The sequence below is a fragment of the Staurois parvus genome, unplaced genomic scaffold (assembly GCF_062004578.1).
Source record: "Staurois parvus isolate SC_StPar_1 unplaced genomic scaffold, SC_StPar_1.0 ptg000501l, whole genome shotgun sequence".
Taxonomy (NCBI): domain Eukaryota; kingdom Metazoa; phylum Chordata; class Amphibia; order Anura; family Ranidae; genus Staurois; species Staurois parvus.
This window is the reverse complement of record NW_028318297.1, coordinates 1204131-1223749: the sequence shown is the minus strand read 5'-3', so window position 1 is coordinate 1223749 and position 19619 is coordinate 1204131. Positions and strand designations below refer to the sequence as shown.

Below are 19619 nucleotides of genomic sequence, written 5' to 3'. Positions count from 1 at the left end.
ATCTCTAATATTATTAAGAAAAATTGGTCTATATTGAAAAATGACCCTATATTGGGAGGAAGGCTACCAGACCATCCAGAAATTACATTCAGAAAAGCTCTCCCATTAAGAAATATTTTAGCACCAAACATTGTCAATCCACCTAGACAGCTCTCTTTTACTTTTAATCATCAAGGTTTTTATCCATGTAACCGGTGTATGCTCTGTGTCTGTAATGGCATTCATAAAAAGCCGATAAAAAGTTTTCGATCGAATGTTACTGGCAAAACATACGCCATAAAAAAGGTAATAACCTGTTATAGCACCCATGTAGTGTACCTACTTGAGTGTTCCTGTGGTAAGCAATACATAGGCAGAACTACGAGAAGATTGAGAGACAGGTTAAGAGAGCATTTAACCAATATTAAAAAAGGATATAAAGACCACTCTGTATCCATGCACTTTCGTGTGCCTCATAATAAAAATCCACACAGTCTCAAATTTACCGGTATTGATATCGTTAATAACCATTGGAGAGGCATTTGTAAACGTAGAGTCGTATCTAGATTGGAAACGAAGTGGATATATACATTACATAGTTCAGCACCAGATGGCCTTAACATTGAGTGGGACATTAATTGCTTTATAGATACTAGTTGATAAAAATATGTCCCATATACTATATATCTTGAAGTTATTAATTACCACAGAAAGGGAAAGGGGTGTATATGGTTTCTATATTTACTCTGCATACATATAAGATAGTTATACTTAAAGGGTTTGATCCATTATTAGGAACATTTTCTTAGGGCAACGCTTTAATAGTATGCACACTACCCTGCATACTATTTTATGTTTCACTTTTAATGATTTTATTATATAGTGATATTTTTTAAGAATATTGGAAGATCTAGCACTCTATTAATATATAGAGTTGTGTGCATTGCAACTATTTTTATTCACAACTGGTTCTTTTTGGTACCTGTTCTTTAAACCTACTCAGCTTGCAGAGAAATAAATACTGAGTACATAGTCGAGTATAGATGATAACACATCCTTATTTAATGTGAAACTAACATCTTACGAATAAGACTAGGATGTCTATGGATGCCTACATATGCATGCATTTTTATGAAGATTCCTGCTATTATTATTATTATCCATTTTAGGTATATTTTATGATGTGCACTATTTGTTTTATATTTATATTTAAGATTCTATACATAATATTATATATATGTATACGTTTTCTGTATACACTGTTGTTTTACATATAACATACTTGTAATCATTATTAATGCTCACTATACATATTAGAGTGTATATGCTATCTAAAGATCCGCTGGTACCTGTAGTACTACAAGTGCTGCCAAAGAAAAATACATATGCTTTTTCCTCTATTCAATTTTAAGTAATCTGGCCCTGCATGATAGAGAATTCTAAATTAAAACTTTGACCAAATAAGAGTTTCAGTAATCTGCAGTAATCTCTGCTTGACATATGATTACCATATGGCAATAAATTTATCCCAAGAACATTATGCCGAATAAAGGAGGAAGTAGAGAGATCACCTCCACACTCCTTCCATTGATTTGCCATGTCTGCAATACCAGACTATAATCAACATGGGTCTTCAACAAAATGGCCGCCGCTAGCGCGATCTGCACATGTGCGAACGGCCGGAGCGGCAATCACCGCTAATTGATGTGCAGCTGTCATCTTTGCATAACAGGAGAAGTCACTGAGGGGGTCAGCCTTCTTTGATAACGTGCTAGAGCACGAAACATGTCAGAAAGCTGCCCTCAGTGACTTTTTTTTTATTCCACGTGGATACTCTATGCTGTGCATAACAGGAGAAGTCACTATACTCTATGCTGGTCTTCAGGCCAATTATATCTATACATGTAAGTTTTTATTCTTGTCATTACTTTATACTTAATAAAAGCAGTAGTGCACTAAGATACTCCTTTTGTATTTTCTTTTGAGCCTATCCCTAAGGGAATCGTCAGATGCATTTCAGAGCCCAGTTTTTCTCTGATGATCCTGCTGAATATACTACACATTCCTGGATACCTGGTTCATAGAAGGTTTGATGACATCCTGGTTGCTGGCTCCCTCCGGTGGTCTCCGATCAGAGTTCGGTCATTTAGAAGCCTGCCGGACATGCTGTGATTCCTGTCGCTGCTCGTCAGATTACCCGGGTCCAGATGTCCTACTTGGATGATTTCATTATCTACATGCGCTTAATATAGCGCTATCTGGTTAGTGTAACTCATTCTCACGCTTACCACCAGTGTCACGAATATTGCCTTACGTCAGACAGACTGTCACTCGTCATCACCTTATGTATGGAATAATCGAACTTTTGGCCGATTCTCACTTATATGTGAATTTAGGTGTATTATTAATCATATTTCATTCTAGCGCTGCATGCACTTTATTTATATTTTGCTTATAAGAGGTTTTTGAGGTATTGCCTTTTCATGCTAGCTGCTTCACATACATAGATCTAGCGCTCGTTTTTCTACATCAAAAAGATGTTCAATTCACATTCTTTGGTTTGTAGGGGGATCTGATGCTGTGCTGCAAAACCTAGGTCTACAAAGCAGCTACAGGCTCCGGAATCAACGATTGCCGTCGCTGATACGGTCCTTCCGGGTAGCTGGAAAGGGATAGGTACTTCTAAGTAGTTAGAACTATTAACGTAAGTGGAAGATGCGGCAGAAAACACAGATGCACACTTACCCAGTTTCGCTGGGCAGGAACGTACCATATGGCCCGCTTCCCCACAGTACAGGCAAAGATTGCTGAGCCGGCGTCTCTGGCGTTACTCGAATGTCAATGAGGGACGAGTTAACCCCACCTGCATGGGTTCAGGCGCGTCTGCTATCTCCGGGTATCGATTCCCAGTCGGCAGAGCGGCCTGCACTGGGACGTGGGGTAACACATACGTAGGTCTCTGACCCTGGCCGGACCTTTCCATCCTGCGTTCCCGCAACCGTCGGTCAATCTGGATAGCCTGAGTGATGAGGTCCTCCAATGTGGCTGGTATGCCCACTCTGGCTAATTCATCCTTCAGTGGCTTGGACAAACCTATGCAGAACTGGTGGCGCAGGGCCGCATTGTTCCACTGCGTATCCCCCATCCAGCGTCTGAATTCCGCAGCATATTCTTCAGCTGCCCTGCGACCCTGCCGGGGTGTTTGTAGGGCCGATTCGGCTGATGCTGTCCATTGTGGGTCATCATAGAGAAGCGCCATAGCTTCAAAGAAGGTCAATACCGACTCCAACTTTGGTTGACGGGTCTCCAGTAAATGGTGGGCCCAGGCCTGGGGTTCGTCCTGCAGCAGCAAAATAACGAATCCCACCTTCACGGATTCTGTGGAAAATGTCCGTGGCTGCAAACTGAAATATAGCTGGCAGGCATTGCGGAAGGCCCTGAATTTAGTGTGGTCCCCATTGAACCGTTCCGGTATCGGCACACGAGGTTCCGGTAAAGGCACAGAGGCCGCTGCTCCGGCAGGTGCTTCCGAGGGACTTCCGGCCGACGATGAGGGACCCGAATCCAGGGATGCAGGGGTGGATGTAGTTAACGTCTGGATCCGTCCTTCCAAATGGGTATACCCCTCCTGCAGCGTCTTTACTGCCTGGGTCAGTGCCGCCAAGTGCTGGCTTATGTCCTCCAACGGGGATGGTCCTCTTCCAGGCTTTGACATTTGGCCATTTGGTACTGTCAAGCACCGTCTGGCGGAGTCTCTAGCAACCCACAGCGCTGGGTTCCTCAAGGCGCGGGGTCTAAGTCCCAATCTGCTTATTCACCAGGGCCCCTGATGGTGGGGATGAACTTGGAGCAGACTGAGACTAAGTCGCGACCCCCGAGTACGTCCGGCAGTGGTAGAGAGCACCGTCGGGGGTGTGCAGGAAATAGAGCCTGACGTGAAGAGGCTGGCAGGCCTGGTAACAGGGACAGATCCATGCGGGATGGATGGATGGATCGTCAGGGTAACGTAAGGAGTAGTCAGGCAGGCCAGGTCAGCAACGTGCGGGCAGCGAGGTACCAGAGGAGCAGGCAGAGAATGGTCAGGGTCATGAGCCGGGTTCAGCAACTAACGGGCAGCATGGTACAGAGGATCAGGCAGAAGAATGGTCGGGTCAAGCCAGGGGTCAAGCAGGAGACAATCAGCAGGGTCAGGATCAATGCAGAGGTCGGCAACAGGAAGCTTCACAGGATCAGAATACAGGAACAGGACAATAAGACCAAACGGCAACTTGTGTCTGTACAGGGCTGGTTTAAATAGCCTGCCCATCGGGGACAGGCGCGCCTGGGTTCTAGTGCCTGCCAGCGCCGTCATAGGTGACAGGTGCGTCTGAGTCCTAGTGCCCCCCTGCCTGCATGTCTTGTCAGACACCTACGCATGTGCAGACTCGTTATTCGTGGTGATCCCTGACAGCCCCCCTGCCCGCAGATCCCCACAACCACCGACCAGGGTTGTGGGGAATAGGCCCGGTTGCTGAATCCTTACTACAGTTAGAAGAGATGGGGGAATGGTCTGAAAAAGAGGAACTGCATGCTCCATGGCACACTCAGTTTTTTAGACCACAGGCTAATCAGCCCCGGAGGCATAGTGAGGGGAACCACATGCTTCGCCGTAGTGAGCTGTTCTCTTCACTAATAAAGAATGATGTATCTAGACAGCAGATAGATGGCATGAACACAGAAAAACTTTATGCTTTGTATAAAAAGAATGGATTGCATAAGAAAAAGGTGAATAATATGAGACAGAAACCAGACCTTGTAAGCCCATCAGCCCCACCCATGGATTTGTCCCCATTTAAACTGCCTTCTTTTGGGGACACAGGGGTTGCAAGTCTCCTTTTATCCCACTGTGCCCTCAGCCCCACCGCCTTCTCCAGCTCTGGATTTGTCACTCCCTAAAGTAACAGTGGGCAGTGTACTCCCTCAATGCCCAGCACCCATTGTAGTTGTAACTCCCCAGCAGTTGGAAGGGTCAGAGCATAAACTTGAAATCTTGGGGAAAAGGCTGGATGCTGCCTTGGACGCTCTGGCCTGCTCAGGCTCTGATGCTAACAGGGAGGAGATCTTGCAACACCATAACAAAATAATTGAGGAAACCATTAAAGAAAATGCCATTTACTTTAATTACTTGACAGGCTGTTGGAAGAAGCTGAAGCTAGTGGGCAGCTAGATGCTCTTCCCAAATAGGATAGTGGCCAAGCCCTGCATGCCCTAAGTATTCAGCAAGTAAATTCGGTAGATTCCCCAATTCATATTTTTTTTAATGCTGAAACCTGCCCCCATGTGGAGTTAACTATCTGCTGGCGGAAGGGTAATATTCAGACAGGGCACTTGTGGATATGGGAGCGGAGGCCACATTAATTTTATGGAGACCCTAGAAACCACAAAGGAATCCCAGCAGTAGTCACAGGACTAGGAGGTAAAAGACGTTAGTACTGAGGTAGAATTACAGATAGGAAAAAACCCTTGTAAAAATTACAGAGTTTTGATTGTGCCAATCAAGGAATACATTAATTGGATGGACATCCTGAGAAGTATGACCTTGCATTTAACAGATGGCACTTATGCATTTGCAGTTCACAAAGCTGAAATTAGATTAGGGGAGGCTAAGGACATATTGGTAGGCACATTACAGATACCACCAGTAGTATTGCCCCCTGCAACACAAAAGGTGTACACAAAACAGTATCTCATACCTGGGGGACATAAGGAGATTACTCAAACAATTGAGGGCCTCCTCAAAGCAGGAGTTATAAAGACAATTACCTCTGCTTGGAATTCAGCTATTTGGCCATTGCATGAACCGGACGGTACGTACTGCATGACCGTGGCCTACCGAGCAAACAATATGGTGACCCCCACCAATGACAGCAGCAGTTCCTGAGGTGGTCACAATTATACAAAACATACAAAGACACTCAGATGTTTGGTATGGGGCCTTAGATCTGGCTCAGGGCTTTTTCACCATTCTTATAGCTGAAGTGAGCCAGGAACAATTTAGTTTTACCTGGAAAGGCAGACCGTTTATGTTTACCAAGTTACCCGAAGGCTATGTACATTCTCCCACCATCTCCTACCGGCTGGCGGCAGAACATCTGGCGGAGCTAACCCTCCCTCTTAGGTCAACAGATACAACATTACACAGATGACAATCTCATTCAAGGCTCAGAGGGTAGCAGACACTCTAGCCATGATAATTGACCTTATGAAACAAAAAGGGTGGGAGATTAACCCAAATAAGATACAAGGTCCCTCACAAACAGTGAAGTTTCTGGGTATTCAATGGCACTGTGGAAACAGAGAAACACCCCCCAAAGTTAAACAGAAAATACTAGATTTTAAAGAGCCGCAAAATAAAACTGAAGCACAAAGATGCATTAGGCTCTTTGGATTTTGGAGACAACACATCCCACATTTGGGCCAGGTTTTAGCACCCCTATATCAAGTTACCTGTAAAAAGAAGGAATTTGATTGGGGGAGGGAACAACAGTTGGCTTTTGAAACATACAAACAGTCCAGCAAGCTCTGGACTTATGGCCCTTATGCCCTGGGGATGTATAATTGCAAGTGTCGGTGCAGGATAAGTGGGCTAACTGCAGCTTATGGCAAAAACAGAACAGGAAGCTGGTCCATTTGGGATTTTGGACCCGTAAATTGTCAGAGGCAGGAGAAAGATATACTGCATTTGAGAAACAGCTGCTAGCTTGCTATTGGGCACTGATATAAGCAGAACAATGGACATTAAATCATGCTGTGATTTTTGAGACCAGAAATCCCAATTATGCAGTGGGTAATGAGTTCCCCAAAGTCTCACAAGATTGGCCTTGCCCAAGAGGCCAGTGTCATTAAATGGAAATGGTACATACAAGATAGGGCTATAGTAGGGCTTGCAGGTGTCTCTACTCTTCATAAACAGGTAGCACGTGAGGCCCTAGCAACCCCTTTAGATAATCCACATCCGCAAGTGGAATCACCTGTGAAATAGGGTAAGCCTTTCAGTGAACTCACACCGGAAGAGCAACAACATGCTTGATTCACTGATGGCTCTGCTAAATACAAAGGAGCAGAGCGCCACTGGAAAGCTATGGCCTACAGGCCTTTCAACAAACGATTCTTGCAGGAAGAAGGAAAAGGGAAGAGCAGCCAATATGCAGAATTGTATGCAGTGTATTTAGCCCTTGTAAAAGAAATGCCTGGTCAATGTCACCTGTATACAGACTCATGGTCAGTGGCTAATGGCTTGGCTATATGGTTGTCCATGTGGGCTGCTAAAGATTTTATGAATCACTTTAAAGAAGTGTGGGGAAAGAAATTGTGGCAGCAAATTTGGGACTTAGCACACCAAGGCACCATCACGGTGCATCATGTGGATGCCCATTTTTGGACTGACTCATTAGAACATCTGGTTAATTCTATAGCCGACCAAAGGGCCAAAGTGGCTGAAGTGTCCATCCCCCTGGACATGGATGCGGTGGAAGGACTGGCTGCTTGGGCCCATGGGAAATGCGGACTCCTGGGAGAAAAAGCCACTTGTTTTGTTACGCGAGCAAAAAATTGAGGTACAAGCTGGAGACGGCACTGCTAGATGGCGTAGTGAGCAGTGACGCCACAGCATCCCAGCCTCTGAGACACACCGAGATACGCCTCCAACACACGCTCTCGGTCTTCTCATGGTCTCTTCACGTGTTTATGGTCTCTTCACGTATTTACCTCAAACCAGAGGGTGAGTGTTTTCTGCTTTTCTGGAACACCACCTCTATCCTGCCAATGGACCAGCAGGTAATATCCAATTTTAAAAAGCTCTATACCAAGCACCTGTTCCACCGTTGCTGTGAGGTGACGAAGAGTACAAACCTCACCCTTCAAGAGTTTTGAAAGGACCATTTTAATATCGTGGTAGGCCTCAAAATCATCGATATTGCCTGGCAGGGGGTTACAAAAAGGACCTTGACCTCTGCATGGAAAAAGCTGTGGCCTGAAGTTGTGGCTGAAAGGGACTTTGAAGGTTTCAAACCTGAACCCAAAGAGCCAGTGGAGGAAGAGATTGTGTCCACTGGAAAGACTATAGGTGTGGAGGTGGATGAAAGAGACATCGACGAGCTCGTTGAGGAGCACTCCGAAGAACTGACGACTGAGGAGTTAAAGGAACTACAAGAGCAGCGGCATAAGGAGGCGTTAAGTGAAGTTAGTTCCAAGGTACAGGAGACAGAGGCAGAGGTCATCAATACAAAAGAGCTCAAGGAAATTTTGGCAATGTGGGAGAAGGTTGCAGATTATGTAGAAAAGAAACATCCTGAAAAACTTGCAACTAGTCGTGCAACAGCGCTATTTAATGACATTTGCCTAACTCGTTTCTGAAACATTCTGAAAGGGAGAATAAAACAGACCTCCTTGGACAGGTTTATTAAGAAAAGGCCTTTAATTGAAAGTGAGGAAAGTGTGGTGAAAAAGCCAAGAACTAATGAAAGAACCAGTGAAAAAGCCAGTGAGAGAGCCAAGACAGTGAAAGCGAAGACAGTGATGAAAATTAAGATAAGAAAAAAGAAGAAATCAAGGTAAGTACACTGTATAAGACCTTATTATGTCTTTACATACTCTTTCTATTATGTTTCTATACACTATTTGTTATTTAGAAATGCATTTTGAGGGTTGGAACGAATTAAGAGCATTTTAATTATTTTCATTGGGGAAAATTGATTTGATGTGCGAGCAAATTGAGCTACGAGCTCGGCCATGGAACAAATTAAACTCGTAGGTCAAGGTACCACTGTGTATGTATGTATGTATGTATATATGTGTGTGTGTATATATATATATATATATATATATATATATCTATTGTGACAGTAGGCAGGTGAAATCACCTGGTCGCGTCCTGGATGGACGATACATTTGTCCAAGGTTTAGACTCTATGGGGATTTGTTCCACTAGAGGGAAGTGCTGAGTCCTTCAGCACTGAGTTAATGAGCCCAGCTGAAGGTAGTGGGCTCATTAAGGCCATTATAAAACTTTCCAGCTTGCTTAGGGAGTTGCTCCAACCTGGAACCAGGAAGTGCATTTCTGACACTGTGGGGAGAGGCTGTATTGAACTGTGTTCTGCTGAGCTCCAGAAAGGCCTGAAAAACCAGGGGCTTGAGTGTCCCAGCCAGCCCAGGAAGGATGGCGGATCCTGGGCCTGGGCCTGGCCCTGCAGGAGGAGGGTCCCCTGAGGGGCTTAGTACCGGTCCCAGCTTTCCACCAGTGGAGGACCTGGGAGCGGCCCCTAGGAAGGGTGAGAACTACTCACAGTATCGGGTCCGTGTGGCTACCCGGGCCAAGGCGGTGGAGAAGGAAGAGGCCAAGCTCGGTAAGCTCAGTTTGGAGCTGAAGAAGCTTCGGTCACAGTATGAACGTGTATGGAGCTCCAAACGTGAGGCAATGAAGCCAGGCCTGGAAGCATTGAAGCAGCGTGTTTCCCTGCAGGAAAAATATGTGGCGGCGCTAAAGCGCAAGAGTGGAATCCTCTGGGAAAAGTACCAGAATGACGCCAGATTCAAGGCAGCAAGAAGCCGCAGTGTTGCAGCTGTGAGGGGCCCGGTGGAGGAGGCCTCCTCTGAGGAGGAATTGTCAGAGGAGCTCATGGTGGAAGGTGAGCAGGTGCAGGGGCCAGCTGAGCCCGCTGCATCTTCCCAGCATGGCACTGATTCCAATAAGGAAGACGCTGTGGCCACGGCGAGTGCGGGAGAGTCTGGTTCCCTCCCCCTTGGGCAGCAGCAGTCGGCTGATTGGGGGACACAGATGGAGGAAGTGGAGGCAGCGGGAGAGCTTTGCTTTGAGGCGGAAGTGGGGCAGGTACTACAGGCGGATGCCTTTCGCTTTGCTTTGGAGAAGTCTGATGGCGAAGTGGAGGAAGTGGCATCACGGAAGCCGCCAAAGCCGGTTCTAACAGAGTGGGCGGTGTATGAGAAGCTCAAGCGTATGCCTAACGCTCTGGAGAGTGGCCTGCTGGAAAGAGCTGGAGAACCGGCGGTTAAGACATGGTGCAGGACTCTTACGCATTGGGTGGTAATGTAGCAGTGGCTGGGGATGCATGTCTCTGGAGGGTCTGTGGTGGGGGTTCCCTCTAAGTTCTGGGGTTGGTGTTACTGCCCCTGTCAGTGCTCCAGTCCAGGTCCCGCCTAGTCCCAGTCCCTTGGGGGTGGTGGTTGCTCCTGGTGCAGTGCCTAGTTCCCCTGGTCCCCTTGCTATTGCTCAGGTCTCCCCAGGGTCTGTGGTGCGGAGTCTCACCTCTACTGGTCCAATCCCTCGGCCTTTGGCCTCTGCTGAGCCCGTTTCATCTGGGGCTGGCTCTACAGCCTCAGCTGCTCCGGCTGTGGTCCCTCTTGTTTCAGGTCCCTCTGCAGTGGGTACCTCTATGACCAGGCCCGCTTTGAGTTATTCGGCGGCATTAAGAGGGGGTCAGGAGTCAGCTAGGCCACTCCAAGCAAGGGCGGGGAACCTGCCAACATCTGCAGTTCGCAGGAATGTAGTACAATTAAAATGGACCGGGGAGGGTCCCCCTCTGAGCCGCAAAGAGGTTATAGACCGGGTCCTAGAAATGGGATTCCGGGCGGTTGACATTTTTGCCTTCATTGCCCCAGTGGGCACGGGCGAGTATGACCTGTCCTTTGTAAGGGCAGATCAGCTCGACCTTTCCTGGCAAAAATTCGAGGCCACCTACATGAAAAGCCCCAGGTGGGCGGGTCTCACCCCAAAGCTTATTTCACGTCAGAACGTGATTAAAAAGGTGACAATTCTCGTCCGGAACGAGTCTGTTCCGGCTTCAGATATAGTTGTCTGGCTGGGGAGATATGGAGATGTGTTGGGACCCCTTAAGAAAAGTTTAGATGATAGAAAGATCTGGACGGGAGGATGGACGGCACATGTCCGTTTGAGGGTGGTCGGTCACGTCCTGCAACATATCCCCTCCTCGGCCTTCTTGGGGAAAGACCGGCTGATCATTTTTTATCTGGGTCAACCTCGGGTGTGCCACAGATGTGGCAAGGGGCATTTCGCCGCCACCTGTCCTGTTATTAGGTGTTCCCTATGCCAGGAAATCGGTCACTTGGCGAGGGACTGCAACCATATTCGTTGCAATCTCTGCAGTGTTTAAGGACACTCCTATAGTCAATGTCCTGAGGCTCTACGCAACTTGCCTGTAGATGAGTTGGCAGCAGAGCTGGACCGGATGGATGCTGAGGAGGCTGAGTTGGGGGCGAAGAGGGCTGGTGTGGCTTCTGCAGTGTCTTCCGGGGCAGGAGGGGAGGCGCCTGAGGCCCAGCCCGTTTCAGTTACCCCTGCTGAGCCTGATCCAGTAGAGTCCCCTGCAGTCCCTTTTGTAGCACCTGTCCCCCTTCCCAGGAGAGGGAGGAAATTTGGTTGAGGCCGCCAAAGGAGTGGGGGTGGTTGAGTTAGGATCTAGGTCTGTTGTGCCTGTTCCCCCCGTCCTTCTCCCTCGCAGGCGGAGTGGGGGGGTCCCTCGGGAGGCCCATGGTCCTGTTTGGGAGGAGCGGGATGGGGTTCAGGTGGAGGAGGGTTGGTCTCTTGTGGGGAAGCGGAATCAGCCTGTCCTTTCTGAGGCGGGGTCAGTCTCCTCCTTGGAGGTGGAAGACTTGGCCCAGGATAATCGGTTTGGGGCTCTGTCGGAGGAGGAAGGGGGGGCTTCTAGTGACCCCACGTCCCCAATGGAGGATGAGGAGGGAGGTGGGTCCCTGAAGAGGGTGCGGGATCCTGCTCGAAAGTCCAGAAGGAAGGTCAAGAAACGCCTTTCTCAATCTCCTTAATGGCAGTTCCCGCTCCGTTGAAGGTGGCAACCATTAATGTTGCCAGCCTGAAATCTGTAAGTGCACGAGAAACAGCCTTATTTTTGATCAGTGGTATGGATGCTGATATTTTCTTTTTGCAGTAGACCAGGTTGCCCAGCTTGGCGGATATACACCTGGCCAAGCAGGAGTGGAGGCGTGGGCCCTCTTACTGGTCTCTTGCGGCTGAGCCTTACAGCGGGGTTGGGGTTCTTTTTACCGGCATGGTAACTGTCAGGGACCATCGCGACGCATGGGTCTACACAGGCGTAGGTGTCTGCCAAGACGTGTAGGTGGCAGGGCACTAGGACCCAGGCGCACCCGTCGTCTTGACAGTACTAGGCAAGCACTAGGACCTAGGCGGCGCCTGTCAGGTGCAGGGCGGGCTATTTAAACCAGCTCTGCACAAACACTTGTTGCCGAATGGTCTTTGTATGCTGTTACCTGTGTTGTGAGTATCTTGATCTGGATTGTTTGACCTTGCTGCCTTCTCCTGTCCTGACCCTTGGCCTGCCTGACTCTGCTCCTGGATGTTCCCCTTTAAATCTGATCTTTTGGTATTGACCCTGCGTGTGACCCGACTATCCTTTGCCTACCGTTTTGTACCTCACCGACCCGCTAGTTACCGACCCGGCCTGTATGACTGATTTAGCTCATCCATCCCGCAGGGATCACTAGGCTCCCTCACATCAGACTCTTAGCCCCCTGGAGCTCCTGTCAGACTCCTCTACCCCTGTTGGAGATACCTAGCAGCTGCGACCTGGTACCGGAGCGCTCCAAGTCCATCCCCACCATCAGGGGCCCTGGTGAACAAGTGCTCCGGTGCTTAGACTCCGCACTCTGGGGAGGCTCTGCCAGGGGATTGATAGAGGTGCTGTCAGGCAGTCCCTTACAGTATCATTCGGCCATGACTGAGTCTGGAGGGAATCCTTCCCCCTTTGAAGTGATGTGTCAACATTTGTCCGCCCTGACGCAGGCAGTAACTGCCCTGCAGGACAAATGCGCCCGATTGGAAGATCGGTTTGACACTTTAACTGTGTCTGGGGACCTCCCTCAGAGCCAGGCCTTAGCTGTTGATGCTGAGGTAACTTCTGGATCGCCCATAGGGGCTGCGGCTGCAGCTCCACCAGCCGAACCCCGCGTGCCCATGCCTGAACGTTTTCGGGGAGATCGAGCACGTTTTAGGACATTTAAAAATGCCTGTTACTTATATTTTGACTTACAACCTCGTTCGTTTACCACGGAGTCAGTCAAAGTAGGGTTTGTAATTTCCTTGCTGCAAGACGAACCCCAGGATTGGGCCCTTAGACTAAGGGAAACGCAGGACCCCCAATTGCAGACTTTGGACGCATTTTTTAAAGCCATGTCGGTCCTCTATGACGACCCCCAATGGGTGGTTTCGGCTGAAACCACCCTTTATGCCCTATGACAGGGTCGTCGAGCTGCGGAGGAATATGCCTCGGAGTTCAGGTGATGGATAGGGGACACGCATTGGAACGACGCAGCCCTGCGTCACCAATTTCGGGTCGGACTCTCGGAGGGGCTTAAAGATGAGTTAGCCCGGGTTGGCCTCCCCGAGTCCCTAAAGGATCTGATCGACCTGGCGATACAAATTGATCGCAGGTTACGGGAATGCCGGTCTGAGAGGACAGGTCAGGGTCAAGGAGCTACTTGGACACCCTCCAGGGGCACAGGTCACCCCGTTCTTGCTGATGTTCCACCAGCCGTTCCCACTGACACTTCTGAGCCTATGCAGCTGGGATTGGCTCGGCAGGCCCTCACCCCCGAGGAACGCCAGAGAAGACGTGCTAGGAACCTGTGCTTTTACTGCGGGGAAGCTGGGCATGCTGTGCGGAACTGCCCAGTAAAGACACGTAAGTCACGATCTAAAGTTCCTTTGTCTCTGAGTAACATAAGTCAATCCAGTTACTTAGCGGTACCCCTCTTGTTTCAGCTGCCGGAAAGAACCGTGCAGACCACTGCAATCATTGATTCGGGGGCCTGCAGTCGCTTCCTGGATCTTGGTTTTGCCCGCCAGCAGGGGATACCACTACAGGCCAGGAAATGGGGGCTTAATTTGTTCTTGGCTGATGGCTGTCAGATAAAATCAGGTTTAGTTGACCTAAGAAACCCCTCCCATACTCGCCACCATATTGGGCTCCCACCAGGAGTTGTTACATTTTGACGCTATTGCGTCACCCCTTTTTCCAGTGATTCTGGGGCTTCCGTGGCTGCAGGCCCACAACCCCCAGATCAACTGGAAAACCGGGTCTCTTAGTTTTTCCTCTGACTATTGTCAGAAAAACTGCCATGCCTTGGGGCCCCAGGGCCCCCAAATCCTCTTATGTGCTGAGGAGGATGCTAGCTTAAGACAGGTTGTGCCAGCAGCATACCACGGGTATTTAGATGTGTTTAGTAAACGGGGGGCTGACACATTACCCCCACATTGACCATATGATTGTCCCATCGATTTATTGCCAGGTTCTAAGATCCCTTTTGGTTGTATCTTTCCACTGTCTGAGAGAGAATTGGGGGTATTGAAGGAGTACATTGAGGAGAATCTCCAGAAGAGGTTCATCCGCCCTTCCACTTCACCGGCAGGGGCGGGTATTTTCTTTGTGGAGAAAAAAGACAGAACATTGAGGCCCTGTGTGGATTATAGGGAATTAAATTGGGTAACCATTAAAAACCGCTACCCCCTACCGTTGGTTCCTGAGTTGTTTCAAAGCCTAAGGACAGCGGTCTGCTTCACGAAGCTGGATCTGCGTGGGGCATATAACTTGGTACGCATCCGGGAGGGGGATGAGTGGAAGACAGCCTTCCGTACTAGGTTTGGTCACTTTGAGTACCTGGTCATGCCTTTTGGACTATGCAATGCCCCGGCTACGTTTCAGCATTTTGTGAATGATGTGTTTAGAGATTTCTTGGACATTTTTGTTATTGTCTACCTGGATGATATTCTGATTTTTTTTCCCCATCCCTAGACATCCACAGAAGCCATGTAGTTAAGGTCCTGGAGCGACTGCGCTTGCACGGCCTATACGCCAAGGCCAAGAAGTGTAGTTTTGAGCAGCAGAGCATTTCCTTTCTGGGTTTGATCATCTCCACTGCGGGGATCGCAATGGATCCCCAAAAGGTCTCGGCAATCCTTGATTGGCCAGCTCCAACCGATAAAAAGGGCGTCCAAAGGTTTATTGGATTCGCCAACTTTTATCGAAAATTCATCAGGAACTTTTCAGGTCTGGTCTCCCCTATCACGCAGTTGACTAAGTCAGGAAGTCGCTTTAAATGGACATCAGGAGCTCAAGAAGCATTTGAGACCCTGAAGCGACTATTTACCACCGCTCCCATTCTGGGTCACCCGGATACGGCACTGCCCTTTGTACTAGAGGTAGACGCATCCGAGAACGCAGTAGGATCCATCTTGTCACAAAGGAAGGGGCCCAAAGAACTGCTACACCCAGTGGCGTTCTTCTCTAGGAAACTTACTTCGGCAGAATGCAATTATGACATTGGGGACCGAGAACTGTTGGCCATCAAGACCGCGTTGGAGGAATGGAGATATCTACTGGAAGGAGCGGCGCACCCAATTTTGATTTTCACGGATCATAAAAATCTTGAATATTTGAAAACAGCCAAACGTCTAAGACCACGCCAAGCCAGATGGGCCCTGTTTTTCTTGCGATTCTCATTCCACATCACGTACAGGCCAGGTTCAAAGAACACAAAGCCAGATGCCCTGTCTCGTATGTTTGAGGATCCTGAGGAAGAACTCAAACCGGATACCATTCTGTCTGCTGGAAATGTTTTGGCTCTCCAAACGGAACTGAGAGCTAAGTTGCAGGACGCATCTGAGGCTTGTCCCACAGTGCCAGGAGTACCACTCTCCCGCGAAGAAGGACTGATACGGAAAGAGGGGCTGATTGTGGTTCCAAAGGAGGTGCAGACACAGGTATTAGGGCACTGTCACGATCACCCAATGGCGGGGCACTTCGGAACGGCAAAAACATTGGAACTACTTAAACGCACCTTATGGTGGCCTGAAATGAACAAGGACTGTAAACGCTACGTGGAATCTTGTGCGATTTGCCAAAGGAATAAACCAACCAGGAACAAGGCTTGGGGGCTGCTATGCCCACTACCCATTCCCACCCGATGTTGGCAGAAGATTGCTATGGATTTCATAGTGGAACTACCTCCATCCCAAGGACATACGGCAATTTTCGTTGTAGTGGACAGACTTTCAAAGATGGGCCATTTTGTACCACTGAAGGGGACCCCATCAGCAGAAGAGACCGCCAGGATCTTTATCAGAGAAGTAGTTAGGCTACATGGGGTTCCTGAGGATGTGGTATCCGACCGAGGGGTGCAGTTCACCTCCAAATTTTGGAGGGCCCTATGCAAGGCCCTGGGCATTAAGCTCTCGCTTTCTTCCGCCTTCCATCCTCAGACCAACGGGCAAACAGAGAGGACCAATCAGACGTTAGAGCAATATCTGAGATGTTACACTTCATTTGTACAGGATGATTGGCTGACCCTTTTGCCCCTGGTGGAATTTGCATTCAACAACACGAATCACTCTGCTACAGGACAGTCACCGTTTTTTTCAAATTATGGGTTCCACCCCACATTCATGCATGACCTGATTGCGGAAAGCACGGTCCCAGCTACCCAAAACATGATGGATTTTTTTTCAAACAATAACAAACGATTGCAAGAAGCCATGGCTAAAGCCCAGGAAGACAACAAGGAGGCGTTTGACAAAAAACGAAGGGGGGAATTAATATTGCAGCCTGGTGACAAGGTCTGGTTAGCAACGACTAACCTAAAATTGCAGTGCCCATCTAAGAAATTAGGACCAAAATTTTTAGGCCCCTTCCAGGTTAAACGCATGATCAATGAGGTAGCTTACGAGCTGGTCCTTCCTGAGACCTTCAAGATTCATCCTGTGTTCCAGGTCTCTTTGCTGAAACCAGTAGCCACAGACCCATTTCCGGATCGGAAATCCAGGCCCCCAGAGGCTATTATAGTAGGGGAACAGGAGGAATTTGAGTTAGAAGCAATCTTGAACTGTCGGAGGAGGGGGGCCAGACCCAGGTTCTGATTAAGTGGAAAAGCTATGGTCCTGAGGAGAATTCTTGGGAACCCGCTCAAAATGTTCATGCTCCTAGACTTATGCGGGGGTTCGTGCGTGATCACCCGCAGTGGAGAGATCAATTGGGCACCCATAAGGGGGGGCAATGTCAGGGACCATCGCGACGCATGGGTCTACATAGGCGTAGGTGTCTGCCAAGACGTGTAGGTGGCAGGGCACTAGGACCCAGGCGCACCCATCGTCTTGACAGTACTAGGCAGGCACTAGGACCTAGGCGGCGCCTGTCAGGTGCAGGGCGGGCTATTTAAACCAGCTCTGCACAAACACTTGTTGCCGAATGGTCTTTGTATGCTGTTACCTGTGTTGTGAGTATCTTGATCTGGATTGTTTGACCTTGCTGCCTTCTCTTGTCCTGACCCTTGGCCTGCCTGACTCTGCTCCTGGATGTTCCCCTTTAAATCTGATCTTTTGGTATTGACCCTGCGTGTGACCCGACTATCCTTTGCCTACCGTTTTGTACCTCACCGACCCGCTAGTTACCGACCCGGCCTGTATGACTCTGATTTAGCTCATCCATCCATCCATCCCACAGGGATCACTAGGCTCCCTCACATCAGACTCTTAGCCACCTGAAGCTCCTGTCAGACTCCTCTACCCCTGTTGGAGATACCTAGCAGCTGCGACCTGGTACCGGAGCGCTCCAAGTCCATCCCCACCATCAGGGGCCCTGGTGAACAAGTGCTCCGGTGCTTAGACTCCGCACTCTGGGGAGGCTCTGCCAGGGGATTGATAGAGGTGCTGTCAGGAGGTCCCTTACAGTAACGTGCCGGCGGGTTATTGAGGTGGAGATTGGAAGATGTCTGATCCTGGATGTCCTTGTGGGGGGGCAGAAACTGCGTCTTATTAATGTTTATGGGCCGCAGTCCAAGTGGCTTAGGAAATGCCTCTTCACAAAGATTAAACCTTTCCTTTTTACGTCCCGGCTGGTAGTCTTTGGAGGTGATTTTAACACCGTAACTAGGCCCAAGGACAGGAGAGGATCCAATGACAGGCTGGGATATGACAGTGTTTTTCTGAATGCTATAGTCAGAGAAGCAGGTCTGGTGGATGCCTTGGTTAAGAGCAGCCCAGACAGCACTGATTACACGTTTAGGAGAGGTAATAGTCAGAGTAGGATAGATAGGTTTTTTTTTTGAAGGAGGACTCTGCCTTTTCGGTACCTGAGTGTCGGGCGGTGGAGTTTTCCGATCACCTTATGCTTACTGTGACTTTAAATATTTCAGACACGCCACTGAAAGGGAAAGGCATCTGGAGGCTGAATTCGGCCCTGCTGAAAGACGAGGAGGTGCGACAATCCTTCGAGGAGTTCTTTCAGGCCCAGGTGACCATGCTGGATTTCTGCAACAGTAAGTCGGAGTGGTGGGAGCTTACTAAAGTTCGGATCGGCAGGTTTTTCAAGGCCATAGGTAAGAGAAAGCAGTTTAACAAATATAACGCCTACCAACGGTTGCGGAGGAAGCTTGACCGCCTTGTTTCTAGCGGTGAAGATTCTGGGGCAATCTCGAAGGTTAAGCTTCTCCTCAGAGAGTACCAGTAAGACCTGCGGGCCTCTTTGGTTCTGGAGAGGGATTATGGGAAGCACCACTCGTCTGACCCTTTCCAGAACTGCAAACGGGGTGCAGCGGTTAAGACGGTCTCTGCCCTGAGGGATGGTACGGGGTCCCTGACGAGATCCAGGTCAGGGATTCTGGAAGTCTCTAGGTCCTTTTATGTGGACTTGCTGAGTGAGAGGCGCCTTGACCGGACAAGGATGTTGAGCTTTTTGGAGTCTACACCAGGTCTGGAGGGTAGCGTCTCGTCTGCAAGTTTGACTGGGGAAATTACTGCAGAAGAGGTGGCCAAAGCTATTGACAGTCTGGCCATTAAGAGGACTCCTGGGCCAGACGGTTTAACAGCTGAATTTTTTAAGACCTTTAAGTCCAGCTTGGCACCTCGCCTTGCGGAGGTTTACAATTGCTGTTTGGATGAGGGATCCCTCCCTCCCTCCATGAGACAGTCTGCAGTTATCCTTCTGTCAAAGGGTAAGGATCCTTTGGCTATTGAGAACTGGCGCCCCATTAGCCTGCTCAATGTTGATAGAAAGATTCTGGCCAAGATCTTGTTCTGGCGCTTGTTGTCAGTGGCAGGCGTTTTGCTTTCTCGTCAGCAGCATTGCTCGGTCCAGGGCAGGAGCACCTTCACAGCGGTGTTAGCTGTCTGAGAGGCTCTGGAACGGTGTAAGGCTGAAGGATGGGGAAAGTTTTTGCTGGCAGTGGACCAGGCAAAGGCCTTTGATCGGGTCAATCACGAATACCTCTGGCGTCTCCAGGACCGGTACGGTTTGGAGGGGAGGTTCTTTGGCTGGTTGAAGACGTTATACAGGGAGGCTGAGAGCTTCATGTTGGTGAATGGTTGGGTTGGAGCGGCCCTTTGGGGTTGGATCGGGGTTCGCCAGGGGTGCCCGCTGAGTCCTCTGCTCTACGCCTTCGCTATCGACCCTTCGTCAGGAGGCTAGATGATGGAGCGTTGGGTGGGGTGTCGGTGGGTGCTGCTGGTGATCCACCCCTGAGGGTCGTTGCCTATGCTGACGACGTTTCTGTCTTCATCTCCGGGACTGAGGAGGCTCAGGAGGTGGTCTCGGAGATGGATC

General features: G+C 49.2%; 1 long non-coding RNA gene across 1 annotated transcript in view; it reads left to right on the top strand.

Annotated features, from left to right (window-relative positions):
- The first annotated feature begins 1657 nt into the window (after positions 1 to 1657).
- Positions 1658 to 19619, top strand: part of LOC149452035 (uncharacterized) — an 89227-nt gene continuing 71265 nt past the window's right edge. Inside the window, exons 1-3 of the long non-coding RNA XR_016314948.1 lie at positions 1658 to 1883; positions 1966 to 2240; positions 18214 to 18336. This is a non-coding gene — a long non-coding RNA (uncharacterized LOC149452035). The remainder of the gene's footprint in view (positions 1884 to 1965; positions 2241 to 18213; positions 18337 to 19619) is intronic.